The following is an 18,785-nucleotide window of genomic DNA, read 5'->3' on the forward strand; positions in this document are numbered from 1 at the left end:
TTCTGTATGGAAGACTTCTTTTCTTAAAGTAACATCCCTGGTCTCTTTTTACCCCCCTACCTCTGGTGTTTGGGCATAAGAACTGGGCATGCATGACTCAGCCTCTTGGACTCCACTTCCCTGTTATCTCGGCTGCCTGCAGAGAGTATGTTTTTAGTCTGTTCTCTACATAGTGTTGTTAGTGGGGCACATTCCATCCCTGTGAAGAAAGCCTATGGCTTTCCAACTCTTCCTGTGACCAAGCAGACAAGTTTAATTTAGGACAAAATGTAAGTCACAGATCTAAAACCATGTTCTCCACTCTAGCTTTACCAGCAATCAAGATAAAGTTTTTTTTTTCATTTTTGTTGTTATTGTTGTTGTTTTTGTTTTTTTGAGACACAGTCTCACGCTGTTGCCCAGGCTGGAGTGCAGTGGTGCGATCTAGGCTCACTGCAACCTCCTCCCCTTGGGATCAAGCGATTCTCCTGCCTCAGCCTCCGAGTAGCTGGAATTACAGGCGTGCGCCACCGCACTGGGCTAATTTTTATATTTTTAGTAGAGACGAGGTTTTGCCATGTTGGCCAGGCTGGTCTTGAACTCCTGACCTCATGTGATCCGCCTGCCTCTGCCTCCTAAAGTTCTGGGATTGCAGGTATGAGCCATGGTGCCCAGCCCAAGATGAAGTCTTGATCTTCAACTGTCTGACTCTTGTGTCTATCTCTCAGTTGGTCTTAAACTTGGGTGAGGAAAAAAGGGCTTAGTTCTGTAAAACCTCAACACATTAATGTTGTATAGGCAAATTCTTAATGTTTTTCTATAACCTAATTATTTGAACTAGAAGTAATCTATTTTGGTCAATATTTCAAGGGTGGAAAGCACTACTTTAGAAACTGTAACAAATCTGAATCATTTAGGAATAAGCTTTGTTTATTTTTTATTAGTTTTTGTTTTTTAAAAAAATTCCCATTATGTACAATTAGAAAAATAGAAAAAAGAAGTAGGATAAATACTCTTATTATAAGACCCCCATTAAAAATGTACTAAAATCACTGTGTTGGTATATTTCCATTAAGAATATTTTCTGGGGTGGACATGGTGGCTCATGCCTGTAATCCCAGCACTTTGGGAGGCTGAGGCAGGCAGATCACTTGAGGCCAGCAGTTCGATACCAGCCTGGCCAACATGGTGAAACCCTGTCTCTACTAAAAATACAAAAATTAGCCAGGCATGGTGGCGTGTGCCTGTAATCCCAGCTACTTGGGAGGCTGAGGCACAAGAATCACTTGAATCCGGGGGCAGAGGTTGCAGTGAGCCAATATCATGCCACTGCACTACAGCCTGGGCAACAGAGCAAGACCTTCTCTCCAAAAATAAGTAAATAAATAAATAAAAACAATATTTTTTATGAGTAACACATCCTTGTGGCTGTATTAGTAATTTTGTAAGGGAGGCTGCTGATATATGATTGATCACTGCAAAAACAGAATCTTGACTTAATAATTAGTTGTGGTCTACCTAATTTATCTATACCTAAAGAGCTTTTTATATTTAGAACTTTAGGAAGACAATAATTTGTTGAGAATGACCAATCCACTCATTGTGAAAAGAACTAGAGTTTGCTTACAAGATTACATGCAACAAACTACAAAAAATGAACAGTGACATATGACTCCAGACCCTAGTTCTTCCTCATAAAGAATTAGTGGTAACCTTTTTCCAGCATGCATTTCTTCCAGCAGTCCACAGAATTGCTTGTGGCCTGCTGCCTTGCTATGTATGGACCTCACCAGAAGCCATGTGATGCGTCAGTTCTGTTTCCCCTGCTAAGTACAATGGTTGACCACTAAGCTCCCTCCAGTGGGCTATTCACCTATGCTCTCCTTGGGGCTGTAATCTCTCTGCCCAGTCAGTTTTCTCTTGAGCACTGTAACCGTGGGAGGGACATGTTTAACACCTTTCAGTGGAAAGACTCATTTCCTCTGGAGTCTAAGTTGAAGAAGGATATTCTCACAGGCAGGTCGTAGACTGTGTTAAACACTTCCTGTGTGATGTCATTTAACACTGCAATCTCCTACAACCCAGCAGTAATGCACAGGGACTAATGTCATCCAATAATGTGGGCTACATGGGCTTTATTTTAAAACAGAGTTGTAAATTATGTAATGTACCACATACATCCAATAAAAGACAGGATTTTCGTAAAAATATTCCTCAGAAAAGAGTCACCATATGTTCAAGTCCTTACAAAGTTGATCATACTATAGAAGGTTCCTTCTCAATTATTTTGTTTTGAATAACAACTTACTGTTTAGAGAAGACATGTTAGTTTGAAAAAAACTTCAGCCAATGTTAGTTCTTCACGTTTATTGAGGTCATCTGCTGGAACATTTAAAAGTTACTGAAAAACTTAATATGGAGTCAATAATTCACCCTATTACTGAGTCAGTAATAACCTTGAGGTTATTACTACACAATTTTAAGTGCTGGTTACATTTATAAAGTAAGTTTTTAAAAAATTACTTTAAAAATATAAGTGATTATATTAATACATACCTATGTGGCAAATTAGAAAAATTATCTGTCCTATAACTCAATAAAAAAAAATCCAATTAAAGATGGGCAAAGTATCTGAATAGACATTTCTCCAAGAAAACTGTATAAGAGACCAATAAACACATGAAGAGATGCTTAGAATTATAAGTCACAGAAGGACAAATCAAAACTACAATAAGATACTACTTCATACCAACTAGGTTGGCTGGAAACAAAAAGTCAGATAACCACAAATGTTGTTGAGGATGTGGAGAAATTAGAATTCTCATACACTGCAAGTGGGAATGTAAAATGGTGCAGCTGCTTTGAAAAAACGTCTGACAGTTCCTCAAATGATTAAATATAGTATTACCATATTCTACTCCAGGTATGTACCCAAGCAAAATGAAAACATATGTCCACATAGAAACATGTACATGAATGTTTATAGCAACTTTCTTCCTAATAGCCAAAAGCTGGAAACACCCAAATGTTTATCAACTGATGAATGGATAAACAAGACATTGTATATTTATACAGTGGAATATTATTTGACTGTAGAAAGAAATGAAGTACTGGTATATGCTACAACATGGACAACCCTTGAACATATCATGCCAAGTAAAAGAAGCAAGTCACAAAGGATCACATAATATATGATTCAATTTGTATGAAAGTCCCAGACAGGGAACTCTATAGATCAGAAATTAGATCACAGGTTACTTGGGCCTGGGGGAGGGGATGGGTAGATAAGAAGGTGGTAGTTAAAGGGTATGGAGATTTCTTTTTGAAGTGATGAAAATGTTTTAAAGCTGATTGTGGTGATGGTTACATATATCTGTGAATATACTAAAAAATATTGGATTGTACACTTTACATTGTGAGTTGCATGGTATGTGAATTCCATCTCAAAAATTCAACATCTGTCGATAAAATATGATTATCCACTGAAAAAAAGGTCAACTATCTTAATAGTTTATAACTGGTTGATTGTAGCTTATAATAAAAATTCCAGGGTCAGGAACCTATATAAAATAAAAAGTAGTATATCCCAAATAAGATAAAACAAAACTAAGTTTTTATTTTTGTTTTTGTTTGAGACAGAGTCTCACTCTGTTGCCCAGGCTAGAGTGCAGTGGCATGATCTTAGCTCACTGTAGCATCCATCTCCTGGGTTCAAGCAATTCTCCTGCCTCAGCCACCTGAATAGCTGGGATTACAGGTGCGCACCACCATGCCTGGCTAATTTTTGTATTTTTAGTAGAGATGGGGTTTCACCATATTGGCAGGCTGGTCTTGAACTCCTGACCTCAAGTGATCTGCCCACTTTGGCTGCCCAAAGTGCTGGGATTACAGGTGTAAGCCACCACGCCCAGCCATTTTTGTTTTGAGAAAAGGTCTTGTTCCGTTGCCCAGGCTGGAGTGCAATGGTGTGATGATAGCTCACTGGAGCCTCAACCTCCCAGGCTAAAGTGATCCTCCCACTTTGACCTCCCGAAGTGTTGGGATTACAGGCATGAGCCACCATGACCACCCAAAAATAAAACTAAGTAATACACAGACATTAGGTCACTCTTGATGGATGTTAGGAAACCAACTCATTATTCTGAAAACTAATAAAGAGAAGGAATCACACATTTATCTTGCTTTTCCTGAAGACTGCACCTTAGCGCGATCGAAAGCTCATAAGAGAACATTTTTCCTTAGAGAAGTATTCTAGCTAACAAATGAGGAAGAAATGATAGAATCAGAGTGTCACCATTTTGCACCCTTTCTGAAATAGTGAATCTAGGTAGTGATGATTAATGGCTATAATAACACAAAAAGAAAAACAACCAACCAGTTAGCCTCTTGATGAAAGTGCTAAGAAATATTCTTGCCAATAAATAGAATGTGAATGTGATAAAGTCTCCAGAGCTACCTACTAGTTCCAGGAGATAAAGGTGAGTAGAGGAACATGTTACGAGACACCACAGGAATGCAGTCAGCAAAATTCCGGATGTGAGAAACTCTAAAGGGCCAATCAACAAATGAATTGTATGCAAGGAAAAAAGAGCTAGAGGAAGGAGGACACCCATAGATTAAAAGATAATTAAAAAACATATCAACTAAATGCAAGGTATGGACCTAGTCTGGATCCTGATTTAAACAACTTTTTGGCACAATTGGGGAAATCTGAACACTTACTACATGTTTAATGATGTGAAGAAATTATTAATTTTTAGGTACTATAATGCTATTGCAGTTATATTTCTTTAAAAGAGCTTTCTCTTAGGGATACATATTGACATATTTTTGGGTGAAATGATAAGATGTCTGGGATTTGCTTAAAAACAATTCAGGAAGGAGGGCATGGAGGATTATGAACAAAACGTTGGCCATGAGTTGATAGTTGTTGAGGTGTTTTTTTTTTTTTTTTTTTTTTTTTTTTGAGATGGAGTCTTGCCCTGTTGCCCAGGCTGGAGTGCAGTGGCACAATCTCAGCTCACTGTAACTTCCGCCTCCCAGGTTCAAGGGATTCTCCTGCCTCAGCCTCCCAAGTAGCTGTGACTACAGGTGGTGCCACCACGCCCGGCTAATTTTTTTTTGTATTTGTGGTAAAGACGGGGTTTCACCATGTTAGCCAGGATGGTCTTGATCTCCTGACCTTGTGACCCGCCAGCCTCAGCCTCCCAACGTTCTGGGATTACAGCCATAAGCCACCCCACCCAACCTTTGTTGATATTTCTCTATACTTCTATTTGCGTTTGAAATTTTCTGTAATAAATTTTGTTTCTTTGTTTGCTTTTGAGACAGGATCTTGCTCTGTTGTCCAGGCTGGAGTGCAGTGGCATGATCATGGCTCACTGTAGCCTCCAAATCCTGGGCTCAAGCAATTATCTCACCTCAGCCTCTGGAGTAGCTGGTACCATAGGTGCATACCACCATGCCTGGCTAATTTTTTTTTTTTTTTTTTTGTAAAGATGGGGTTATCCCTATGTTGCTTAGGCTGGTCTTGAACTCCTGGCCCCAAGGGATCCTCCCTCCTTAGCCTCCCAAAATGCTGGGATTACAGGCATGAGCCACCATACCCAGTCTGTAATAAATTTTTTGTTTTTAAGAAGAAAATACTATGTTGCAAATCGTTTGAGTAGAAGTGAAGGTGAGGTGGTCAGGAAAATTGGTAGAGAGCATCTCTTTAGAGGTGATGGAAGACACTGACATGAAACATGCCTTTAAAAAGTTTGAATAAAATGTTTTCATAAAATATGTGAGTGGGAAAAGGCAATTTAAAAAAAAAAGTTTTTTGGGCCGGGCGCGGTGGCTCAAGCCTGTAATCCCAGCACTTTGGGAGGCCGAGACGGGCGGATCACGAGGTCAGGAGATCGAGACCATCCTGGCTAACACGGTGAAACCCCGTCTCTACTAAAAAATACAAAAAACTAGCCGGGCGCGGTGGCGGGCGCCTGTAGTCCCAGCTACTCGGGAGGCTGAGGCAGGAGAATGGCGTGAACCCGGGAGGCGGAGCTTGCAGTGAGCTGAGATCCGGCCATTGCACTCCAGCCTGGGCGGCAGAGCGAGACTCCGTCTCAAAAAAAAAAAAGTTTTTTTAATACATATAATTTTGTATATGCATTTTAAACTAAATTACTAAGTTAAATATTGTAAGAAGATAGTTAAACATTTCATCTGTACTTCAGTGGTCAAAAAGACTTGGCTGTCTGATGAGTGCAGCCCCAGGCTCCAAGTTCCTGACTGCCCTCCTCTCTTGTGGTGGCATTCCTGGAAGGCAGTGGATCTGGAAGCACCAGCGGCCGCCCCGCAGACCGTGAGAACTACTACTGCACAGGCACGTCCTACCTGACCATGGGGCAGGAGCACAACCACGCTGTGGTACGCAGAGCTGAGGCCTTCCATGCCGTGAAGGCAGCCAACGCTTCCAACTTCTGCCCTCACAGATTTATTGTAGACCAGCTCAACCATCACAATGTCACCAAGAAAAGGCCCTAACTCTGAGCCATAACTCTAGATTTTATAGATCATGGTGCTGCCCTGTTTTTACCTATCCTTGGAACTGAAAAACTGTAGCTTCTACAGAAATGTGAGCCTTTTAACAGGGATCTTATTAAGGCTGTTAAATCAAGTTTAGTCTAAAGCTGCCTCCTTACATATTTTGATTTTGGCCTAAAGTTTTCTCCATGCATCATGAACTATAACAAGTGGAGCTGTAAACACACTGTAGCCTACACATGTGCCAATCTCTGAGTTTTGACCAATCATATATAGCCAACTGTTCAAACTGTGTTCAAATAAGGCAAACGCTGAGCTGTAACCAATCTGGCTGTTTCTGTACCTCACTTCCGTTTTCTGCATGTCACTTTCCTTTTCCTGTCCATAAATCTCCTTCCACCATGTGGCTGCCCTGGAGTCTCTGAGCCTACTCTGGCTCCGGATTTGTGAATCGTTCGTTGCTCAGTTAAACTCTTTTAAATTTAATTTTGGCTGAAGTTTTTCTCTTATCAAGACAAACGATTTTTTAGGGTTCTCTGATGCAGGAGTTACCTCTGCCGCTGCCATCCAGAGGCGCTTGTCAGGATGGTGAAGCTGTTCATCAGAAACCTGCCCCAGAAAGCCACAGAGCAGGAGATCCGCTCTCTTTTCAAGCAGTATGGGAAGGTGCTGGAATATGACATCATTAAGAACTACGGCTTTGTACACACAGAAGACAAGACAGCGGCTGAGGATGCCATACACAATCTGCACTACTACAAGCTACATGGGGTGAACATCAACATTGAAGCCAGCAAGAGTAAGAGCAAAGCTTCAACCAAGTTACACGTGGGTAACATCAGTTCCACTTGTACCAACCAAGAGCTTCGAGTCAAGTTTGAGAAGTATGGTCCAGTCATCGAATGTGACATCGTGAAAGATTATGCTTTCATACACATGGAATGTATGAGGAGTGGTCAGAGGATGCAGTGGAGACCGTCAGGGGCCTTGACGACACAGAGTTTCAAGGCAAGATAATGCACGTGCAGTTGTCCACAAGCCGGCTTCAAACTGCCCCTGGGATGGGAGACCAGTGTGGCTGCTATCAGTGTAAGAAAGAAGGTCACTGGTCCAAAGAGTGCCCAGTAGATCACACAGGTTGTGTGGCAGACTTTACTGAGCAGTATAATGAACAGTATGGAGCAGTTCACATGCCTTATACCGTGGGCTATGGGGAATCCAGGTATTACAACGATGCATATGGAGCATCTATAAGCGATACTATTAGCAATGCTGGGTCTGCTTTTATGAGGCAGTAGCAACAGCGGCAGCAGCAGCTTCTGCATATAACTAGGCAGAGCAGACCATGTCCCATCTGCCTCAAGTCCAAGGTACAACTGTGACCAGCCACCTCAACTCTATTTCTGCTAATCCCTACGACAGACACCTATTGCCAAGCTCCCGCACTGCTGCCACTTCAGCTGCTATGGCTGCTGCTCCGGCCACCAATTCCTCCTATTATGGAACAGACAGGAACCTTACCGCGTCGCGCTGCAGCCATGCTCCCCACAGTTGGAGAGGGCTATGGTTATGGGCCAGAGAGTGAGTTATCTCAGGCTTCAGCAGCTACACGGAATTCTCTACATGGCATGGCCCGTTATGAACAGGAGCAGTATATGGACCGAGCCTGATGCTCAGCCTTTTAAAAACTGGAGGTAGAATAATTGCGGACTGAACCTCCGCTGCGGGCATATATGAGAACTTGCTCCGTGCGGTCCACTTTGCCAGGATGTTTCCATTGCTTCACGTTTCAGTAAACAAAAGAAGTTTGTGACCAACTATGTTTTCTTTCTGAATTTGATTCTTCTAAGTTGACTTTTCTTTCCTCCTGATACTAGTCTCTGTAGCCTTTTTACTCTGTTCCTTATATTCTCAGCCTCTGAACAGTCCTGGGTAAGGATTATGCTGGCATCCCCTTTTTCCTGTGCATTGGAACCCCTCTTATCTTGCTTTTCCTAGGAATTGAATACTTCTCCCTGCCTACCTGCAGCATCTCCTTTCTCTTTAAAATGACCGTGTAGTGGCAAGCAGCCTTTTACTCTTCTCTGTTAGTTCTGGACTCTAACGTTGAAGTTAATCTTCTGAAATTGCTAGAACCATTGGGGGTTTCGTTGTTGTTTGTTTTTTTATATCTGACCTGTGATGGTGTTACAGTATTAGCTGAAATTTAGCCTTGTTTTACTCCACTCCTCCCATTTTTTAATAATTTTTTGACAAATAAACATTTCTAACACGTAAGAAAAAAAAAGACATAAACATGAGCATGGTGGTCTGCATATAGAATATCTGGGGCTCTAAACTCCCCAATATTTAAAAGTATAATCACGGTCCTATTGTGTTTCTTATTTCTTTAGGCCGATAGGAAGATATCAAGGTTTTCCTGTGTGACAGATGATAAAAAAGATATTTTGAATGAAAGCTGCAATAAATCTACAAACTATGATTTGGGGTCTTTGCTTAAGCATGAGATATTTGATGAGGACTTTATAATGTGACACTAGTTTTCATACCTTCTGTCAAAAATAATTGCCTAAGGCCAGGCACAGTGCCTTACATCTGTAATGCAGTGTTTGGAAGGCTGAGGCTAGAGGATCACTTGGACCCAGCAGTTGGGCTGCGATTGTGCCACTGTACTCCAGCCTGAGTGACAAAGTAAGGCCCTACTTGAAGGAGAAAGAGAAGGAGAAGAAGGAGAAGAATAAGGGGAACTGCCTATATTTAAGTGGAAATATAAGCTTTTTCAGTTAAACATACTCCTAAAAAATAGCATTTTCTTCTGGAAGTTGACTACTAAAAATAGCATTTTCTTCTGGGAGTCATTAGAAAAAAAAATATCACCCCCATTGCTAAAAGTTTATTCAAGTTTTCCATCACCTGCCCATAAAAACTCAATTGTTTTAATATTTTAATCAGGATAACTTGGGACTGTATAATAATCAAAGTTGCTCACATTCAGGCATATATAATGTAAGCAATTATGTGTTTTCATTCAGTGCATTCAATGTCATATCCTAGCCATTTCCCTGTGCTATAATGAAAGCATAGTAAACATAATTTTCATGGCCCCTTAAGGTATTAGAGTTACTGAAAGAAGACCCACATGGCTAGAACACACTGAACGATGGAGATGCAGAAGGAGATGGTGCTAAAGAGGGGGTGGAGGCTAGAGTCTTTTAGGTTATGTTAGGGAATTTGGATTTCATCTTAAGTGAAAGCCAGGATAGTGGTGATTGAGAGGCTTGGGTTTTGTAGTCAGACTGACTGAGTTCAAATCTTAACTCTACACTGTTCTAGTTGTCAGTTTGGGCAAATTACTTAATTTCTCCAATCATCAGTTTCCTTATCTGTAAAACAGGATGATAATCACAGGGTTGTGAAGACTAAGGTAATGCACATGTGTAATACATGATAATCTCTGCAAAGTGCCTGACATATTGGCTATCATTAAGTGCAACGGGAACCCATTGAAGTGTTTTTGTGTAGGATAGTGACTTGACCCTGTTTACTGTGTTTTAAATGATCCCTGTTTCCATATGGAGGGCTCAGGGTGATTAGCTAGCTGGCTATCAGAAGAGAAGGCTTGGGCCAGGACGGTGACAGTGGGAAGATGCAAGAAATATTGTAGAGGAGGAATTGAGAGAGATTTTTGATCAACTGGATGGGGGTGGTGAGGGAAGAGGATGAATCAAAGATGACTTCTAGGTCTCAGGTATGCTTGAGCTACTGAGCAGATGGGAATCCTTGAGATTTACTAAGAGAGTAGCACTGAATGAAGGAACAATTTGGGGGAATGTGTATTGGGGTGTTAAGATCAAGAGTTTGGGACATGTTAAGTTACAAAAGATCTTAGAGACATTTAAGTGGAGATGTGTGTATCCATGGTATTGGACAAATAGGTCTAGAGCTCAGAAAAATCTGAGCTGAAGATAAAAATTTAGGATTAGGTATTTCAAATCATGGAAATGGATGAGGTCATCTAGGGAGAGGGAAAGTTCATAAAGAGGACAGAGCTTAGAGCCATCCCCTAAGAGCTCTGACATTTAGAAGTCAAGTAGAGGAGAAATGGCAGACAAAGGAGGGAGTCATGGAACATCCAGAAAAGCAGAAGAAAGCACGGGAGAGGATGGCATCATGGCAGTCAAGAGAATAGAGTGTTTCCAGAACCAGGGAGTGCTCAGTTGTGTGGAATGCTTCTGGAGCCTTCCTGGGGCAGCAAAAAGCCTCTTGTGTGTTGCAGGCCATTGCCTGCAAGTAAGGAAGTAAAGGGCACATGTGAAGTCCATCCTTCTGAGAAGGGTTAGGATTGACCCTTTGTCTTCTTTACTGCCCATTCTTTCCCAGCTTGCCTATTAATGATTTATTTGACTCACAGCAGTTTCACATTTCTGTGTAGGGATCAGCTCTACTTTGAAGGCTGAGGATTTCAGACAACTGAGAAGCTCTCACAGAACACAGAAAGCTGCCCTGACCTCCCCAGCTGCCTCTATCCCAGGCCACAGAGGCTTCGGTCATCCCGAGGGAGCCAGCGTGTAATGAGGCTGCCTGAGGGAGCAGGTGGGCACAGCCCACACATCCCAGCAGTGACCAGATCTGCCCTGTGAGCTACCTGGGAATGGAATTTCAGCCTGGGAACCCCTGCTGCTCCTGCAGTTGCAAGAGTTGCAAGAAAAGGGCTAAGGCAGGCATGATGTGCAGTCGGAGAGCCTAGCAGAGCCTTCCAGCTCCCAGGCTTTCTTCTCTCTTTTTCTCTCCCCTTTCACCTCTCCCTCTCTTAAACCAATGTAATCGCTAAGCATATTTCTCTAAAGCCATTGATTAACAGAAAATGTGAAGTAATGCTGTTTGGATGGGGAAGGAGAAGCCTCTAGTTAAGAATAGCTATAGTTAATAAAAGCTTATTGTGAATAGTAAAAGCATAGAGGCTTTACAAATGTTACCTCACTTAATCTTCACAATAATCCTCTGATTTAGGAATCATTATCCCCATTTTACAAATAAGTAAACAGAGGCTTAGAGAGTTAAGAACTTTCCTAAAGTCACATGGCGATAAGTGGTAGAGCTGAGGATTCTATTCTAGATTTCTCTCACACAGGGTCCAAACTCATCCAAAGGAGAAAAAAAATTCCAGAATGTTTCACTTATTTTGTGATTAAAGATGCTAAGTATAAATAGGATGTAGCATAGTATTCATATTATTTATGATATTCATATTTATGACAATGATAAGTGAAAAAATATAATATAAAACTACAGGCTGGGCGCGGTGGCTCCTGCCTATAATCCCAGCACTTTAGGAGGCCGAGACAGGCAGATCACTTGAGGCCAGGAGTTCGAGACTAGCCTGGCCAACATGCTGAAATCCTGTCCCTACTGAAAATACAAAAATTAGCTTGATGTCATGGCGTGCACCTGTAATCCCAGCTACTTGGGAGGCTGAGGCAGGAGAATCACTTGAACCCGGTGGGGGGAGGTTGCAGTGAGCCAAGATTGCACCACTGCACTCCAGCCTAGGTGACAGAGCACGACCCTGTCTCAGAAAAAAAAAGAAAAAAAGAATATAAAACTATAACAATCTTTTAAAAAACACGTGAGAAAACAGCAGGAGAAAATATACAAAAAACTATGTGTAATGTATACATACATCAAAATATCACATTTTATACTGTAAATATGTATAATTTTTGTCACTTATACCTCACTAAAGCTTGAGAGGGGAAACTATATATGTGTGATTGAATTTGGGGTGATTTTATATTATTCTACGTTTTGTACTTGTGATAATGTTAAATTAGACTTCTTTAAAAAATGTTTTTAAAAAGCAGGCTGGAGGCCGGGCATGGTGGCTCATGCATGTAATCCCAGCACTTTGGGAAGCCGAGGCAGGCAGATCACTTGAGGTCAGGAGTTTGAGACCAGCCTGACTGGCCAACATGGTGAAACCCTGTCTCTACTAAAAAAACAAAAATTAGCCAGGTGTGGTGGCGGGCACCTGTAATCTTAGGTACTCGGGAGGCTGAGGCAGGAGAATCACTTGAACCTGGGAGGTAGAGGGTGCAGTGAGCCAAGAACGCACCACTGTACTCCAGGGCGACAGAGGGAGACCCTGTCTCATAAATAAATAAATAAATAAATAGCATACTAGAAATCAAGGAAACCGGTTTGTGGCCAGCGGGACCCTTTGTGACTTCAGTATTTCATGTGTAAATTTATATTACTAGCCAAAAGTTATTAAGCAATCACTATGTTCCAGGCATGTTTACAATAAAACAAAATGGAAATCTCCCTACAGTTTTCTAAGGGAGGTATTATTATAGCTATTCTATAAATGAGGAAATGAAGTCTCAGAGAGGATGAATAGGAAAGGCAGTAGAGAGCTTCAGACCTGGCTCTGAATCTTGGCTTCCCTTCTACACGTTAACTGGCTATGAGAAGGTTACTATCTCAGAGACTCAATAATTTCTACCTCCCAGGGTTCTTGTAAAGAGGAAATGTGATTATGCATATCATGCCCTTGGCACAGAATAAAGTACAATTATCCCCCAGCATCCATGGGAAATTGGTCCCAGGACTCCCCATGGATACTAAAATCCAAGGATGCTCAAGTCCCTGATACAAAGTGCTGTCATATTTGCATTTAACCTATGCATATCTTCCCATACTTTAAATCATCTCCAGATTACTTGTAATATCCAATGCAGTATAATGCTATATAAATCATTGTTGTTAATATAATGTATTATTTCGGGAATCACAACAAGGAAAAAAGTCTGTATATATTCAGTATAGATACAATTTTTTTCCCAGATATTTTTGATCTGAGGTTGGTTGAATCCAGATATATGGAACCCATGGATAAGAAGGGCCTACTATGCTTGATGAACTGTAACTACTATTAATATTAAGCACTTTGCAAAAAATTTGCAAACTGGGGAAGGCATAATAGGAATTCAATCCTAGGGCTGTATGAAAGCAAAGTCTAGGCTCCTTTCCCCATGAAGTGCTGTCTGGGTGATCCTGTGGCATCTTCTGTGCTATTTTCCGGGTGTAACAGTTATGATCCTGACATTCTTAAATCTGCTTTTGAAATGATAGTTGAAAACATAGTGCCATATTTTGTGTCTTTTTATTTATCAAAGTGTATCTGTTGTCAAAGGCCTTGGACTCAAGGGTCAGCCCCTGATTTCTCTGCTTAAGTGAGATATGTGGGCTAGCACACTCCAACCCATTCTGGAAAGCACACTTGTGTCTGGATCCCAGGAGAGGGGGCTGGGGACTGGTCCACAGGCTGGAGATTTTGTTACTGGCTATGGCCGAGCACGTACCAGGCAGGCTGTGTTTGAATTAGCTACATGTCAGAAGGTTATAAAACACTTTTATTCCCTGTGTCCTCTTAAAAATATTTCTTTCATTTTAAATACTGGAGGAACACTACATTATGTTTAAGATCTCTGGATCCCAAAAATTCTTTAGGGGAGTTGGTTTTCTGCCATTTGTGTAGTTAGCCTCTTCTCTAGGTCTTCTTTCTGTATGCGTTTCTACTGTGCAGAAAGATTAGGTTACCGCTAAGTGAATAATGTAACCTTTCATTCATGTTGCACATTTCTTAATGCTCTTTATGATGATTGTCAGTATTTGGTTAATTCACATAAAATGTTTTAGAAATGGAGAGAAAAGAGTTTATGGAAGTGTAGGTTATGCCACACCTGCAGCCCCCTTCTTTGAGAATGATGACCCAAATCAGTTATTCCCTACATAAAGTGGCTTGACTATTCCCTGAGTGAAACTGATCCTGTTGTTTTGGCCCCAGCTGATTAGACCAGGGATTGGTGTCCAAGCCAAAGACAATCATGTGGAAGCCGGGTATGCAGGAGGTTAAAAGCCTCAACAGAGTTTGTTGTGAAACTCTGCCCGACCGACAGAGTCTGTTTGATGGGGATAAACTGACGAGGCTTTCACACAAAGAAGGGTAGTCACGCTTCGTGGCAGGAGCTGTTGTGCCAGTTCTCCATAAGGTCTGGCATAGGGCCTGGCTGGGAAGTCCAGGAACCCAGATTACAGCTAGGGACATGGAGGATGAACTCCACACCCACAGGCAACCTGGTAATCTGAGTGCTTCTTCGCCCAGCAAACCTGAAGAACATCCCTAATATTGACCCTCAGAAACAATATAATCAAGTCCCTTCTAATGAATGAGGAAAACTGAGGCCTAGAAGACGAAAGGACCACATGGCTAGTTAGTAGTGCTCCTGGGGGAGAAGAGCTCTGATTTCTTGATTCCTGAAGTGGTACTTCAAGCTGTAGGGCTGTCTCGTGTTTTGATATGGTATGGTGATCCTATCAGCATGCTTTAGAAGATACAAATTAATAGTTGTCTTAACATTTATTCATTACGTATGCATTTATTTAATACCTGCTAAGTGGCTACAGCTGAGCCAAGAATCCAGGGGAAAGAAGAGAAAATATAGGCCTTAGCTTCCAGTCATTTATAATCAAACTGAGGAATCACACACATCAAACTACTTTATAATTAAGTGCCAATGTGAATGTATAAAATGATGGAGTAAGGGCTGTATTTACTGCAGAGGATAAAAAGACATTTCTTTTGAGTATCAAATAATAGGATTGATAGTGGTTGACCAATGTGATGCATGGAAACAAACTGTGGAGCTACCAAACTCAGAGGAAAGTGAGACTGATGGATTGGGATTGATTGGTCATGCCTGCCATGTGGATGCTGGAAGTGTGTGTTCTGTGTTGTTTTCAGGTTTCTAGTGGAGGTGGATCCGTTTTGCATAGACACAGAGGTAGACACACAACTTTTCTTTTTTCTTTCTTTCTCTTTATTTCTTTTCTTTTCTTTCTTTCCTTTTTTTTGAGACAGGGTTTCTGTCGCCCACACTGAAGAGCAGTGACACTATCAGAGGTCACTGCAGCCTTCACCTACTGGGTTCAAGCTATCCTCCCACCTCAGCCTCACGAGTAGCTAGGATTACAGGCATGAGCCACTACACCCGGCTAATTTTTGTATTTTTTGTAGAGATGGGGTTTCACCATGTTGCCCAGGCTGGTCTCAAACTCCTGACCTCAAATTATCCACCAGCCTCTGCCTCCCAAAGTGCTGGGATTACAGACATGAGCCCCTGCACCTCGTCCACACATTTTTGATGCAAGTAATAGCCTAGGCAAAGACTTGAGTGTGTATGTTTGAAGGGTAATGGGGAGGCTGGACTTGGTCAATTCAAGAATGTGGGCAGATAATAGAGGCAGGTAATAGAATGACAAGTAGAAATTTTTAATTTTACCCTATGACAAGGCTACTGTTTGTGAAACTATGTGAAATGAAGGCACCAGTGGGACACTACCACTCCTCAGGAAGGGGGTGTGTTGGGATATGAAGTAGGAGTGGGGTTAGGGAGGGGACGAGATTCTGGGTGCCTCTCACTTCTACAGCACAGCACTAGTTTGTCTATTTAATACATTGTGATTTTGTATAAGAACATTTTTTGCTTTTGAAGAAACAGTTTTTTGCTTTCATAAAGCAAGCTTGAAAATCACTGGTTTAAGCAACGGAGGGTCTTTGGAGATTTTTCTCTCATGAATTTGACACTTTAGGAAGATTAACAGGGTACTAGTTTGTAGATGGGATCTGAGAGGGGTGTTAGGGTACTGTTGCAATATTCAAGTGTAAGGAGACAAAGCTCGGTTTTAGGATGAAGCAGTTGTATCAGGGCAGAGATGATTCATAAAGAACTATTTCGGGGCATGGCTAGGGAGGGAGAAGTAGTCCCTATCCAAGGATATAAATAATTTAAAATGAAATCATGCTCATCTCAGAAATTTGAACTCTATCAAATTAATTTATCATCTAGGCTATAAATTTTATGAGGGTAGAGAATTATGCCTGTCTTATTTTTCTGGTGCCTGAGACATAGTAGTATTCAATAAATGTTTGTTCCCTAAACAAATAAACAAAAATCAGATGTAATCATTGGGATAATTTCTGCTGCCAGTGGAAGTCTTGACCTCAAATTGGCTTGAACAACAAGGATATTTATCGTTTCACACACCTGAAAGATCAGAGGTAGAGTAGGTTCCAGGATCAACACCATCAGCAGCTAACTGGCATCATCAAGGACCCAAGTTCTCTCCCCCTCTCCACTCAGCACCCTTGGCATTGGCTTCCTCTTCAGGCTGATGCTTCTCATGTTGGAGGATGGCTGCCTGTATCCATCAAGCCATATGCTTCTTTGTTTAAGGACAGCAGCATAGAAACGAAAACCTTTCCCCTAAACAGATCATACATCCTTACTTCCCATTCCCATTCTCACGCAGTAATCAGTCAAAAGAATGCCTTGTCCTGATTGGCCGAGCTCAAATCCAGTCCACCCCTGGAGCCGGGACTAGAACCACTTCCTCTCCATACTGGAGGAGGGCGTGTTAGATACACAGACAAAATTTGAGTCTAGTAGAAAGAAATAAGGGGCATGGGTGCTGAGTTGAGTAAATTTGTCAGTCAGTGTGTGGTTTGAGGACCAGCAGCCTGAACATCACCTTCGGCCTTGTTAGAGATGTAAGATCTTAGGGCTTACCGTAGGCCCACCAAACCAGAGTTTGTTTTAATAAGAGTCCCCAGGTGACTTATATGCGAATAACATTTAAGAAACATTGCTCCATACCATACACTTTAATCCCTTTGTGGCCCTTTACCTGGCACAGGGAGCGGATAAACATCTATGCCTTCTTTCAGACTCAGGTGTGAAGAATGATCTTCAGTGCCATTGCTCTTGAGTTCCCATGCCATCTTGTTCCGATTTCTGTTATATATCTTTATCCCATTGCATCATAGTTATTTAAAATATCCAGAATCCCCAAGCACCTAGCTTAGTACTTGGTACTAAAAGGTACTCAATGAGTTCCTATCCATTCGTTCATTTATTCAACAAATTTTTATTGAACATCTATGCTACCTGGTGCCATTCTAGATTTTGGGGACACAATAGTGGACAGAGCAGTCAAAGACGTCTACTTCACAGAGTGTAAATTCCAATCACAGGAGTTTAAAGTTACATTATTTGTTATATTAAGTATATAACTGTAGAGTGAATGAATTAATTGAACACATATTTATTGAGTACCTACTGTATGTTGGGCACTGTTATAAGCACAGGGATAATATCTATGAACAGAAATCCCTGTCTTCAGTGGTGCTTACATTCTAGCAGGATTTAGGGACAGAATGAGAAATAATAAGTAGATAGGTAAATTATGTAGCATACAAGAAAACAATAAATGCTATGGAACAAACAGAGCACTTTAAGGGGGAATCAAGAATGCTGGGGCCATAGAGATGAAATGTTAAATGTAGTAGTCAAGGTGGCCCTCACTGATGAGGTGACAGTTTGTGTTCTAGTGGGAGGAGTGAGTTTTCTGCCATGTGACTAGGAGAATAATGGTGTACTGGAAAAAGTTAGGATGTTGCAGCTGTGGCTCAGATATTTTTTTGGAGGAAGGTAAGATAACAAGGTAGTTTGGGATTGTTGGGTTGAAGTGATTGGTGAGCTATCCAAAGGAAAATGTTCTATAGACAATGAAATATGTGGGGGTGGAGTCTGTTTATGAGGTCGAGGTGGATATATCAAATTTAGGCATCATCAGTATGTAGAATTCGTTCCCCAAGGAAAGAAGAGAGACGGAAAAAAATCAGGGCTCACGTCTGAGGCTTAGAAAATACCCCTTATCATGGGACAGAAGGAAGAAGATATTTTTGTATTGCCCAGAAACATCACTGGGTGATTGACTGAGGTCAGTAGTAAAACAAACAAACAAACCAGCGAACACATTTTACATCTTATTTTTCCATTGTACTGATTATAGATAAAAGAGTACACTTGGGGAGGAAAATACCTGAAGCATGGGCTGCTGAAACTTTAATACTTTTCTGAAAGGCTGTGATAAGCAAAAAATTACTCATAACCATCTGTGACTAGATAAGTTTGGTCAAATTGGCCAGGGCGACACAGGCTGTCCAGTACACTCTGCCTTGTTCTTGCAGCTTCTCCATGGCATAGGCCTGGGACTATGGCCAGGCCTGAGTGGCGGGAATTGAGCCAGCCGTGGGTGGAGCCACAGGCCAAGTGCGGGTACTTCACTGTTCAACCCATGCAGAGGAACCAACTTTTCTTGGTGGTGACCTTGGGAATGAAATCAGGGACAGAACTCAAGCTTTGATTGCTTTTCTTTTT

At 41.4% G+C, this 18,785-nt stretch overlaps 1 pseudogene; it reads left to right on the plus strand.

Moving 5' to 3' along the window:
• The first annotated feature begins 7,005 nt into the window (after nt 1-7,005).
• On the plus strand, nt 7,006-8,535 carry LOC105476079 (RNA-binding protein 4B pseudogene; annotated as a pseudogene).
• Nucleotides 8,536-18,785: the final 10,250 nt, after the last annotated feature.

Source organism: Macaca nemestrina, chromosome 8 (genome assembly GCF_043159975.1).
Source record: "Macaca nemestrina isolate mMacNem1 chromosome 8, mMacNem.hap1, whole genome shotgun sequence".
Classification (NCBI taxonomy): Eukaryota; Metazoa; Chordata; class Mammalia; order Primates; family Cercopithecidae; genus Macaca; species Macaca nemestrina.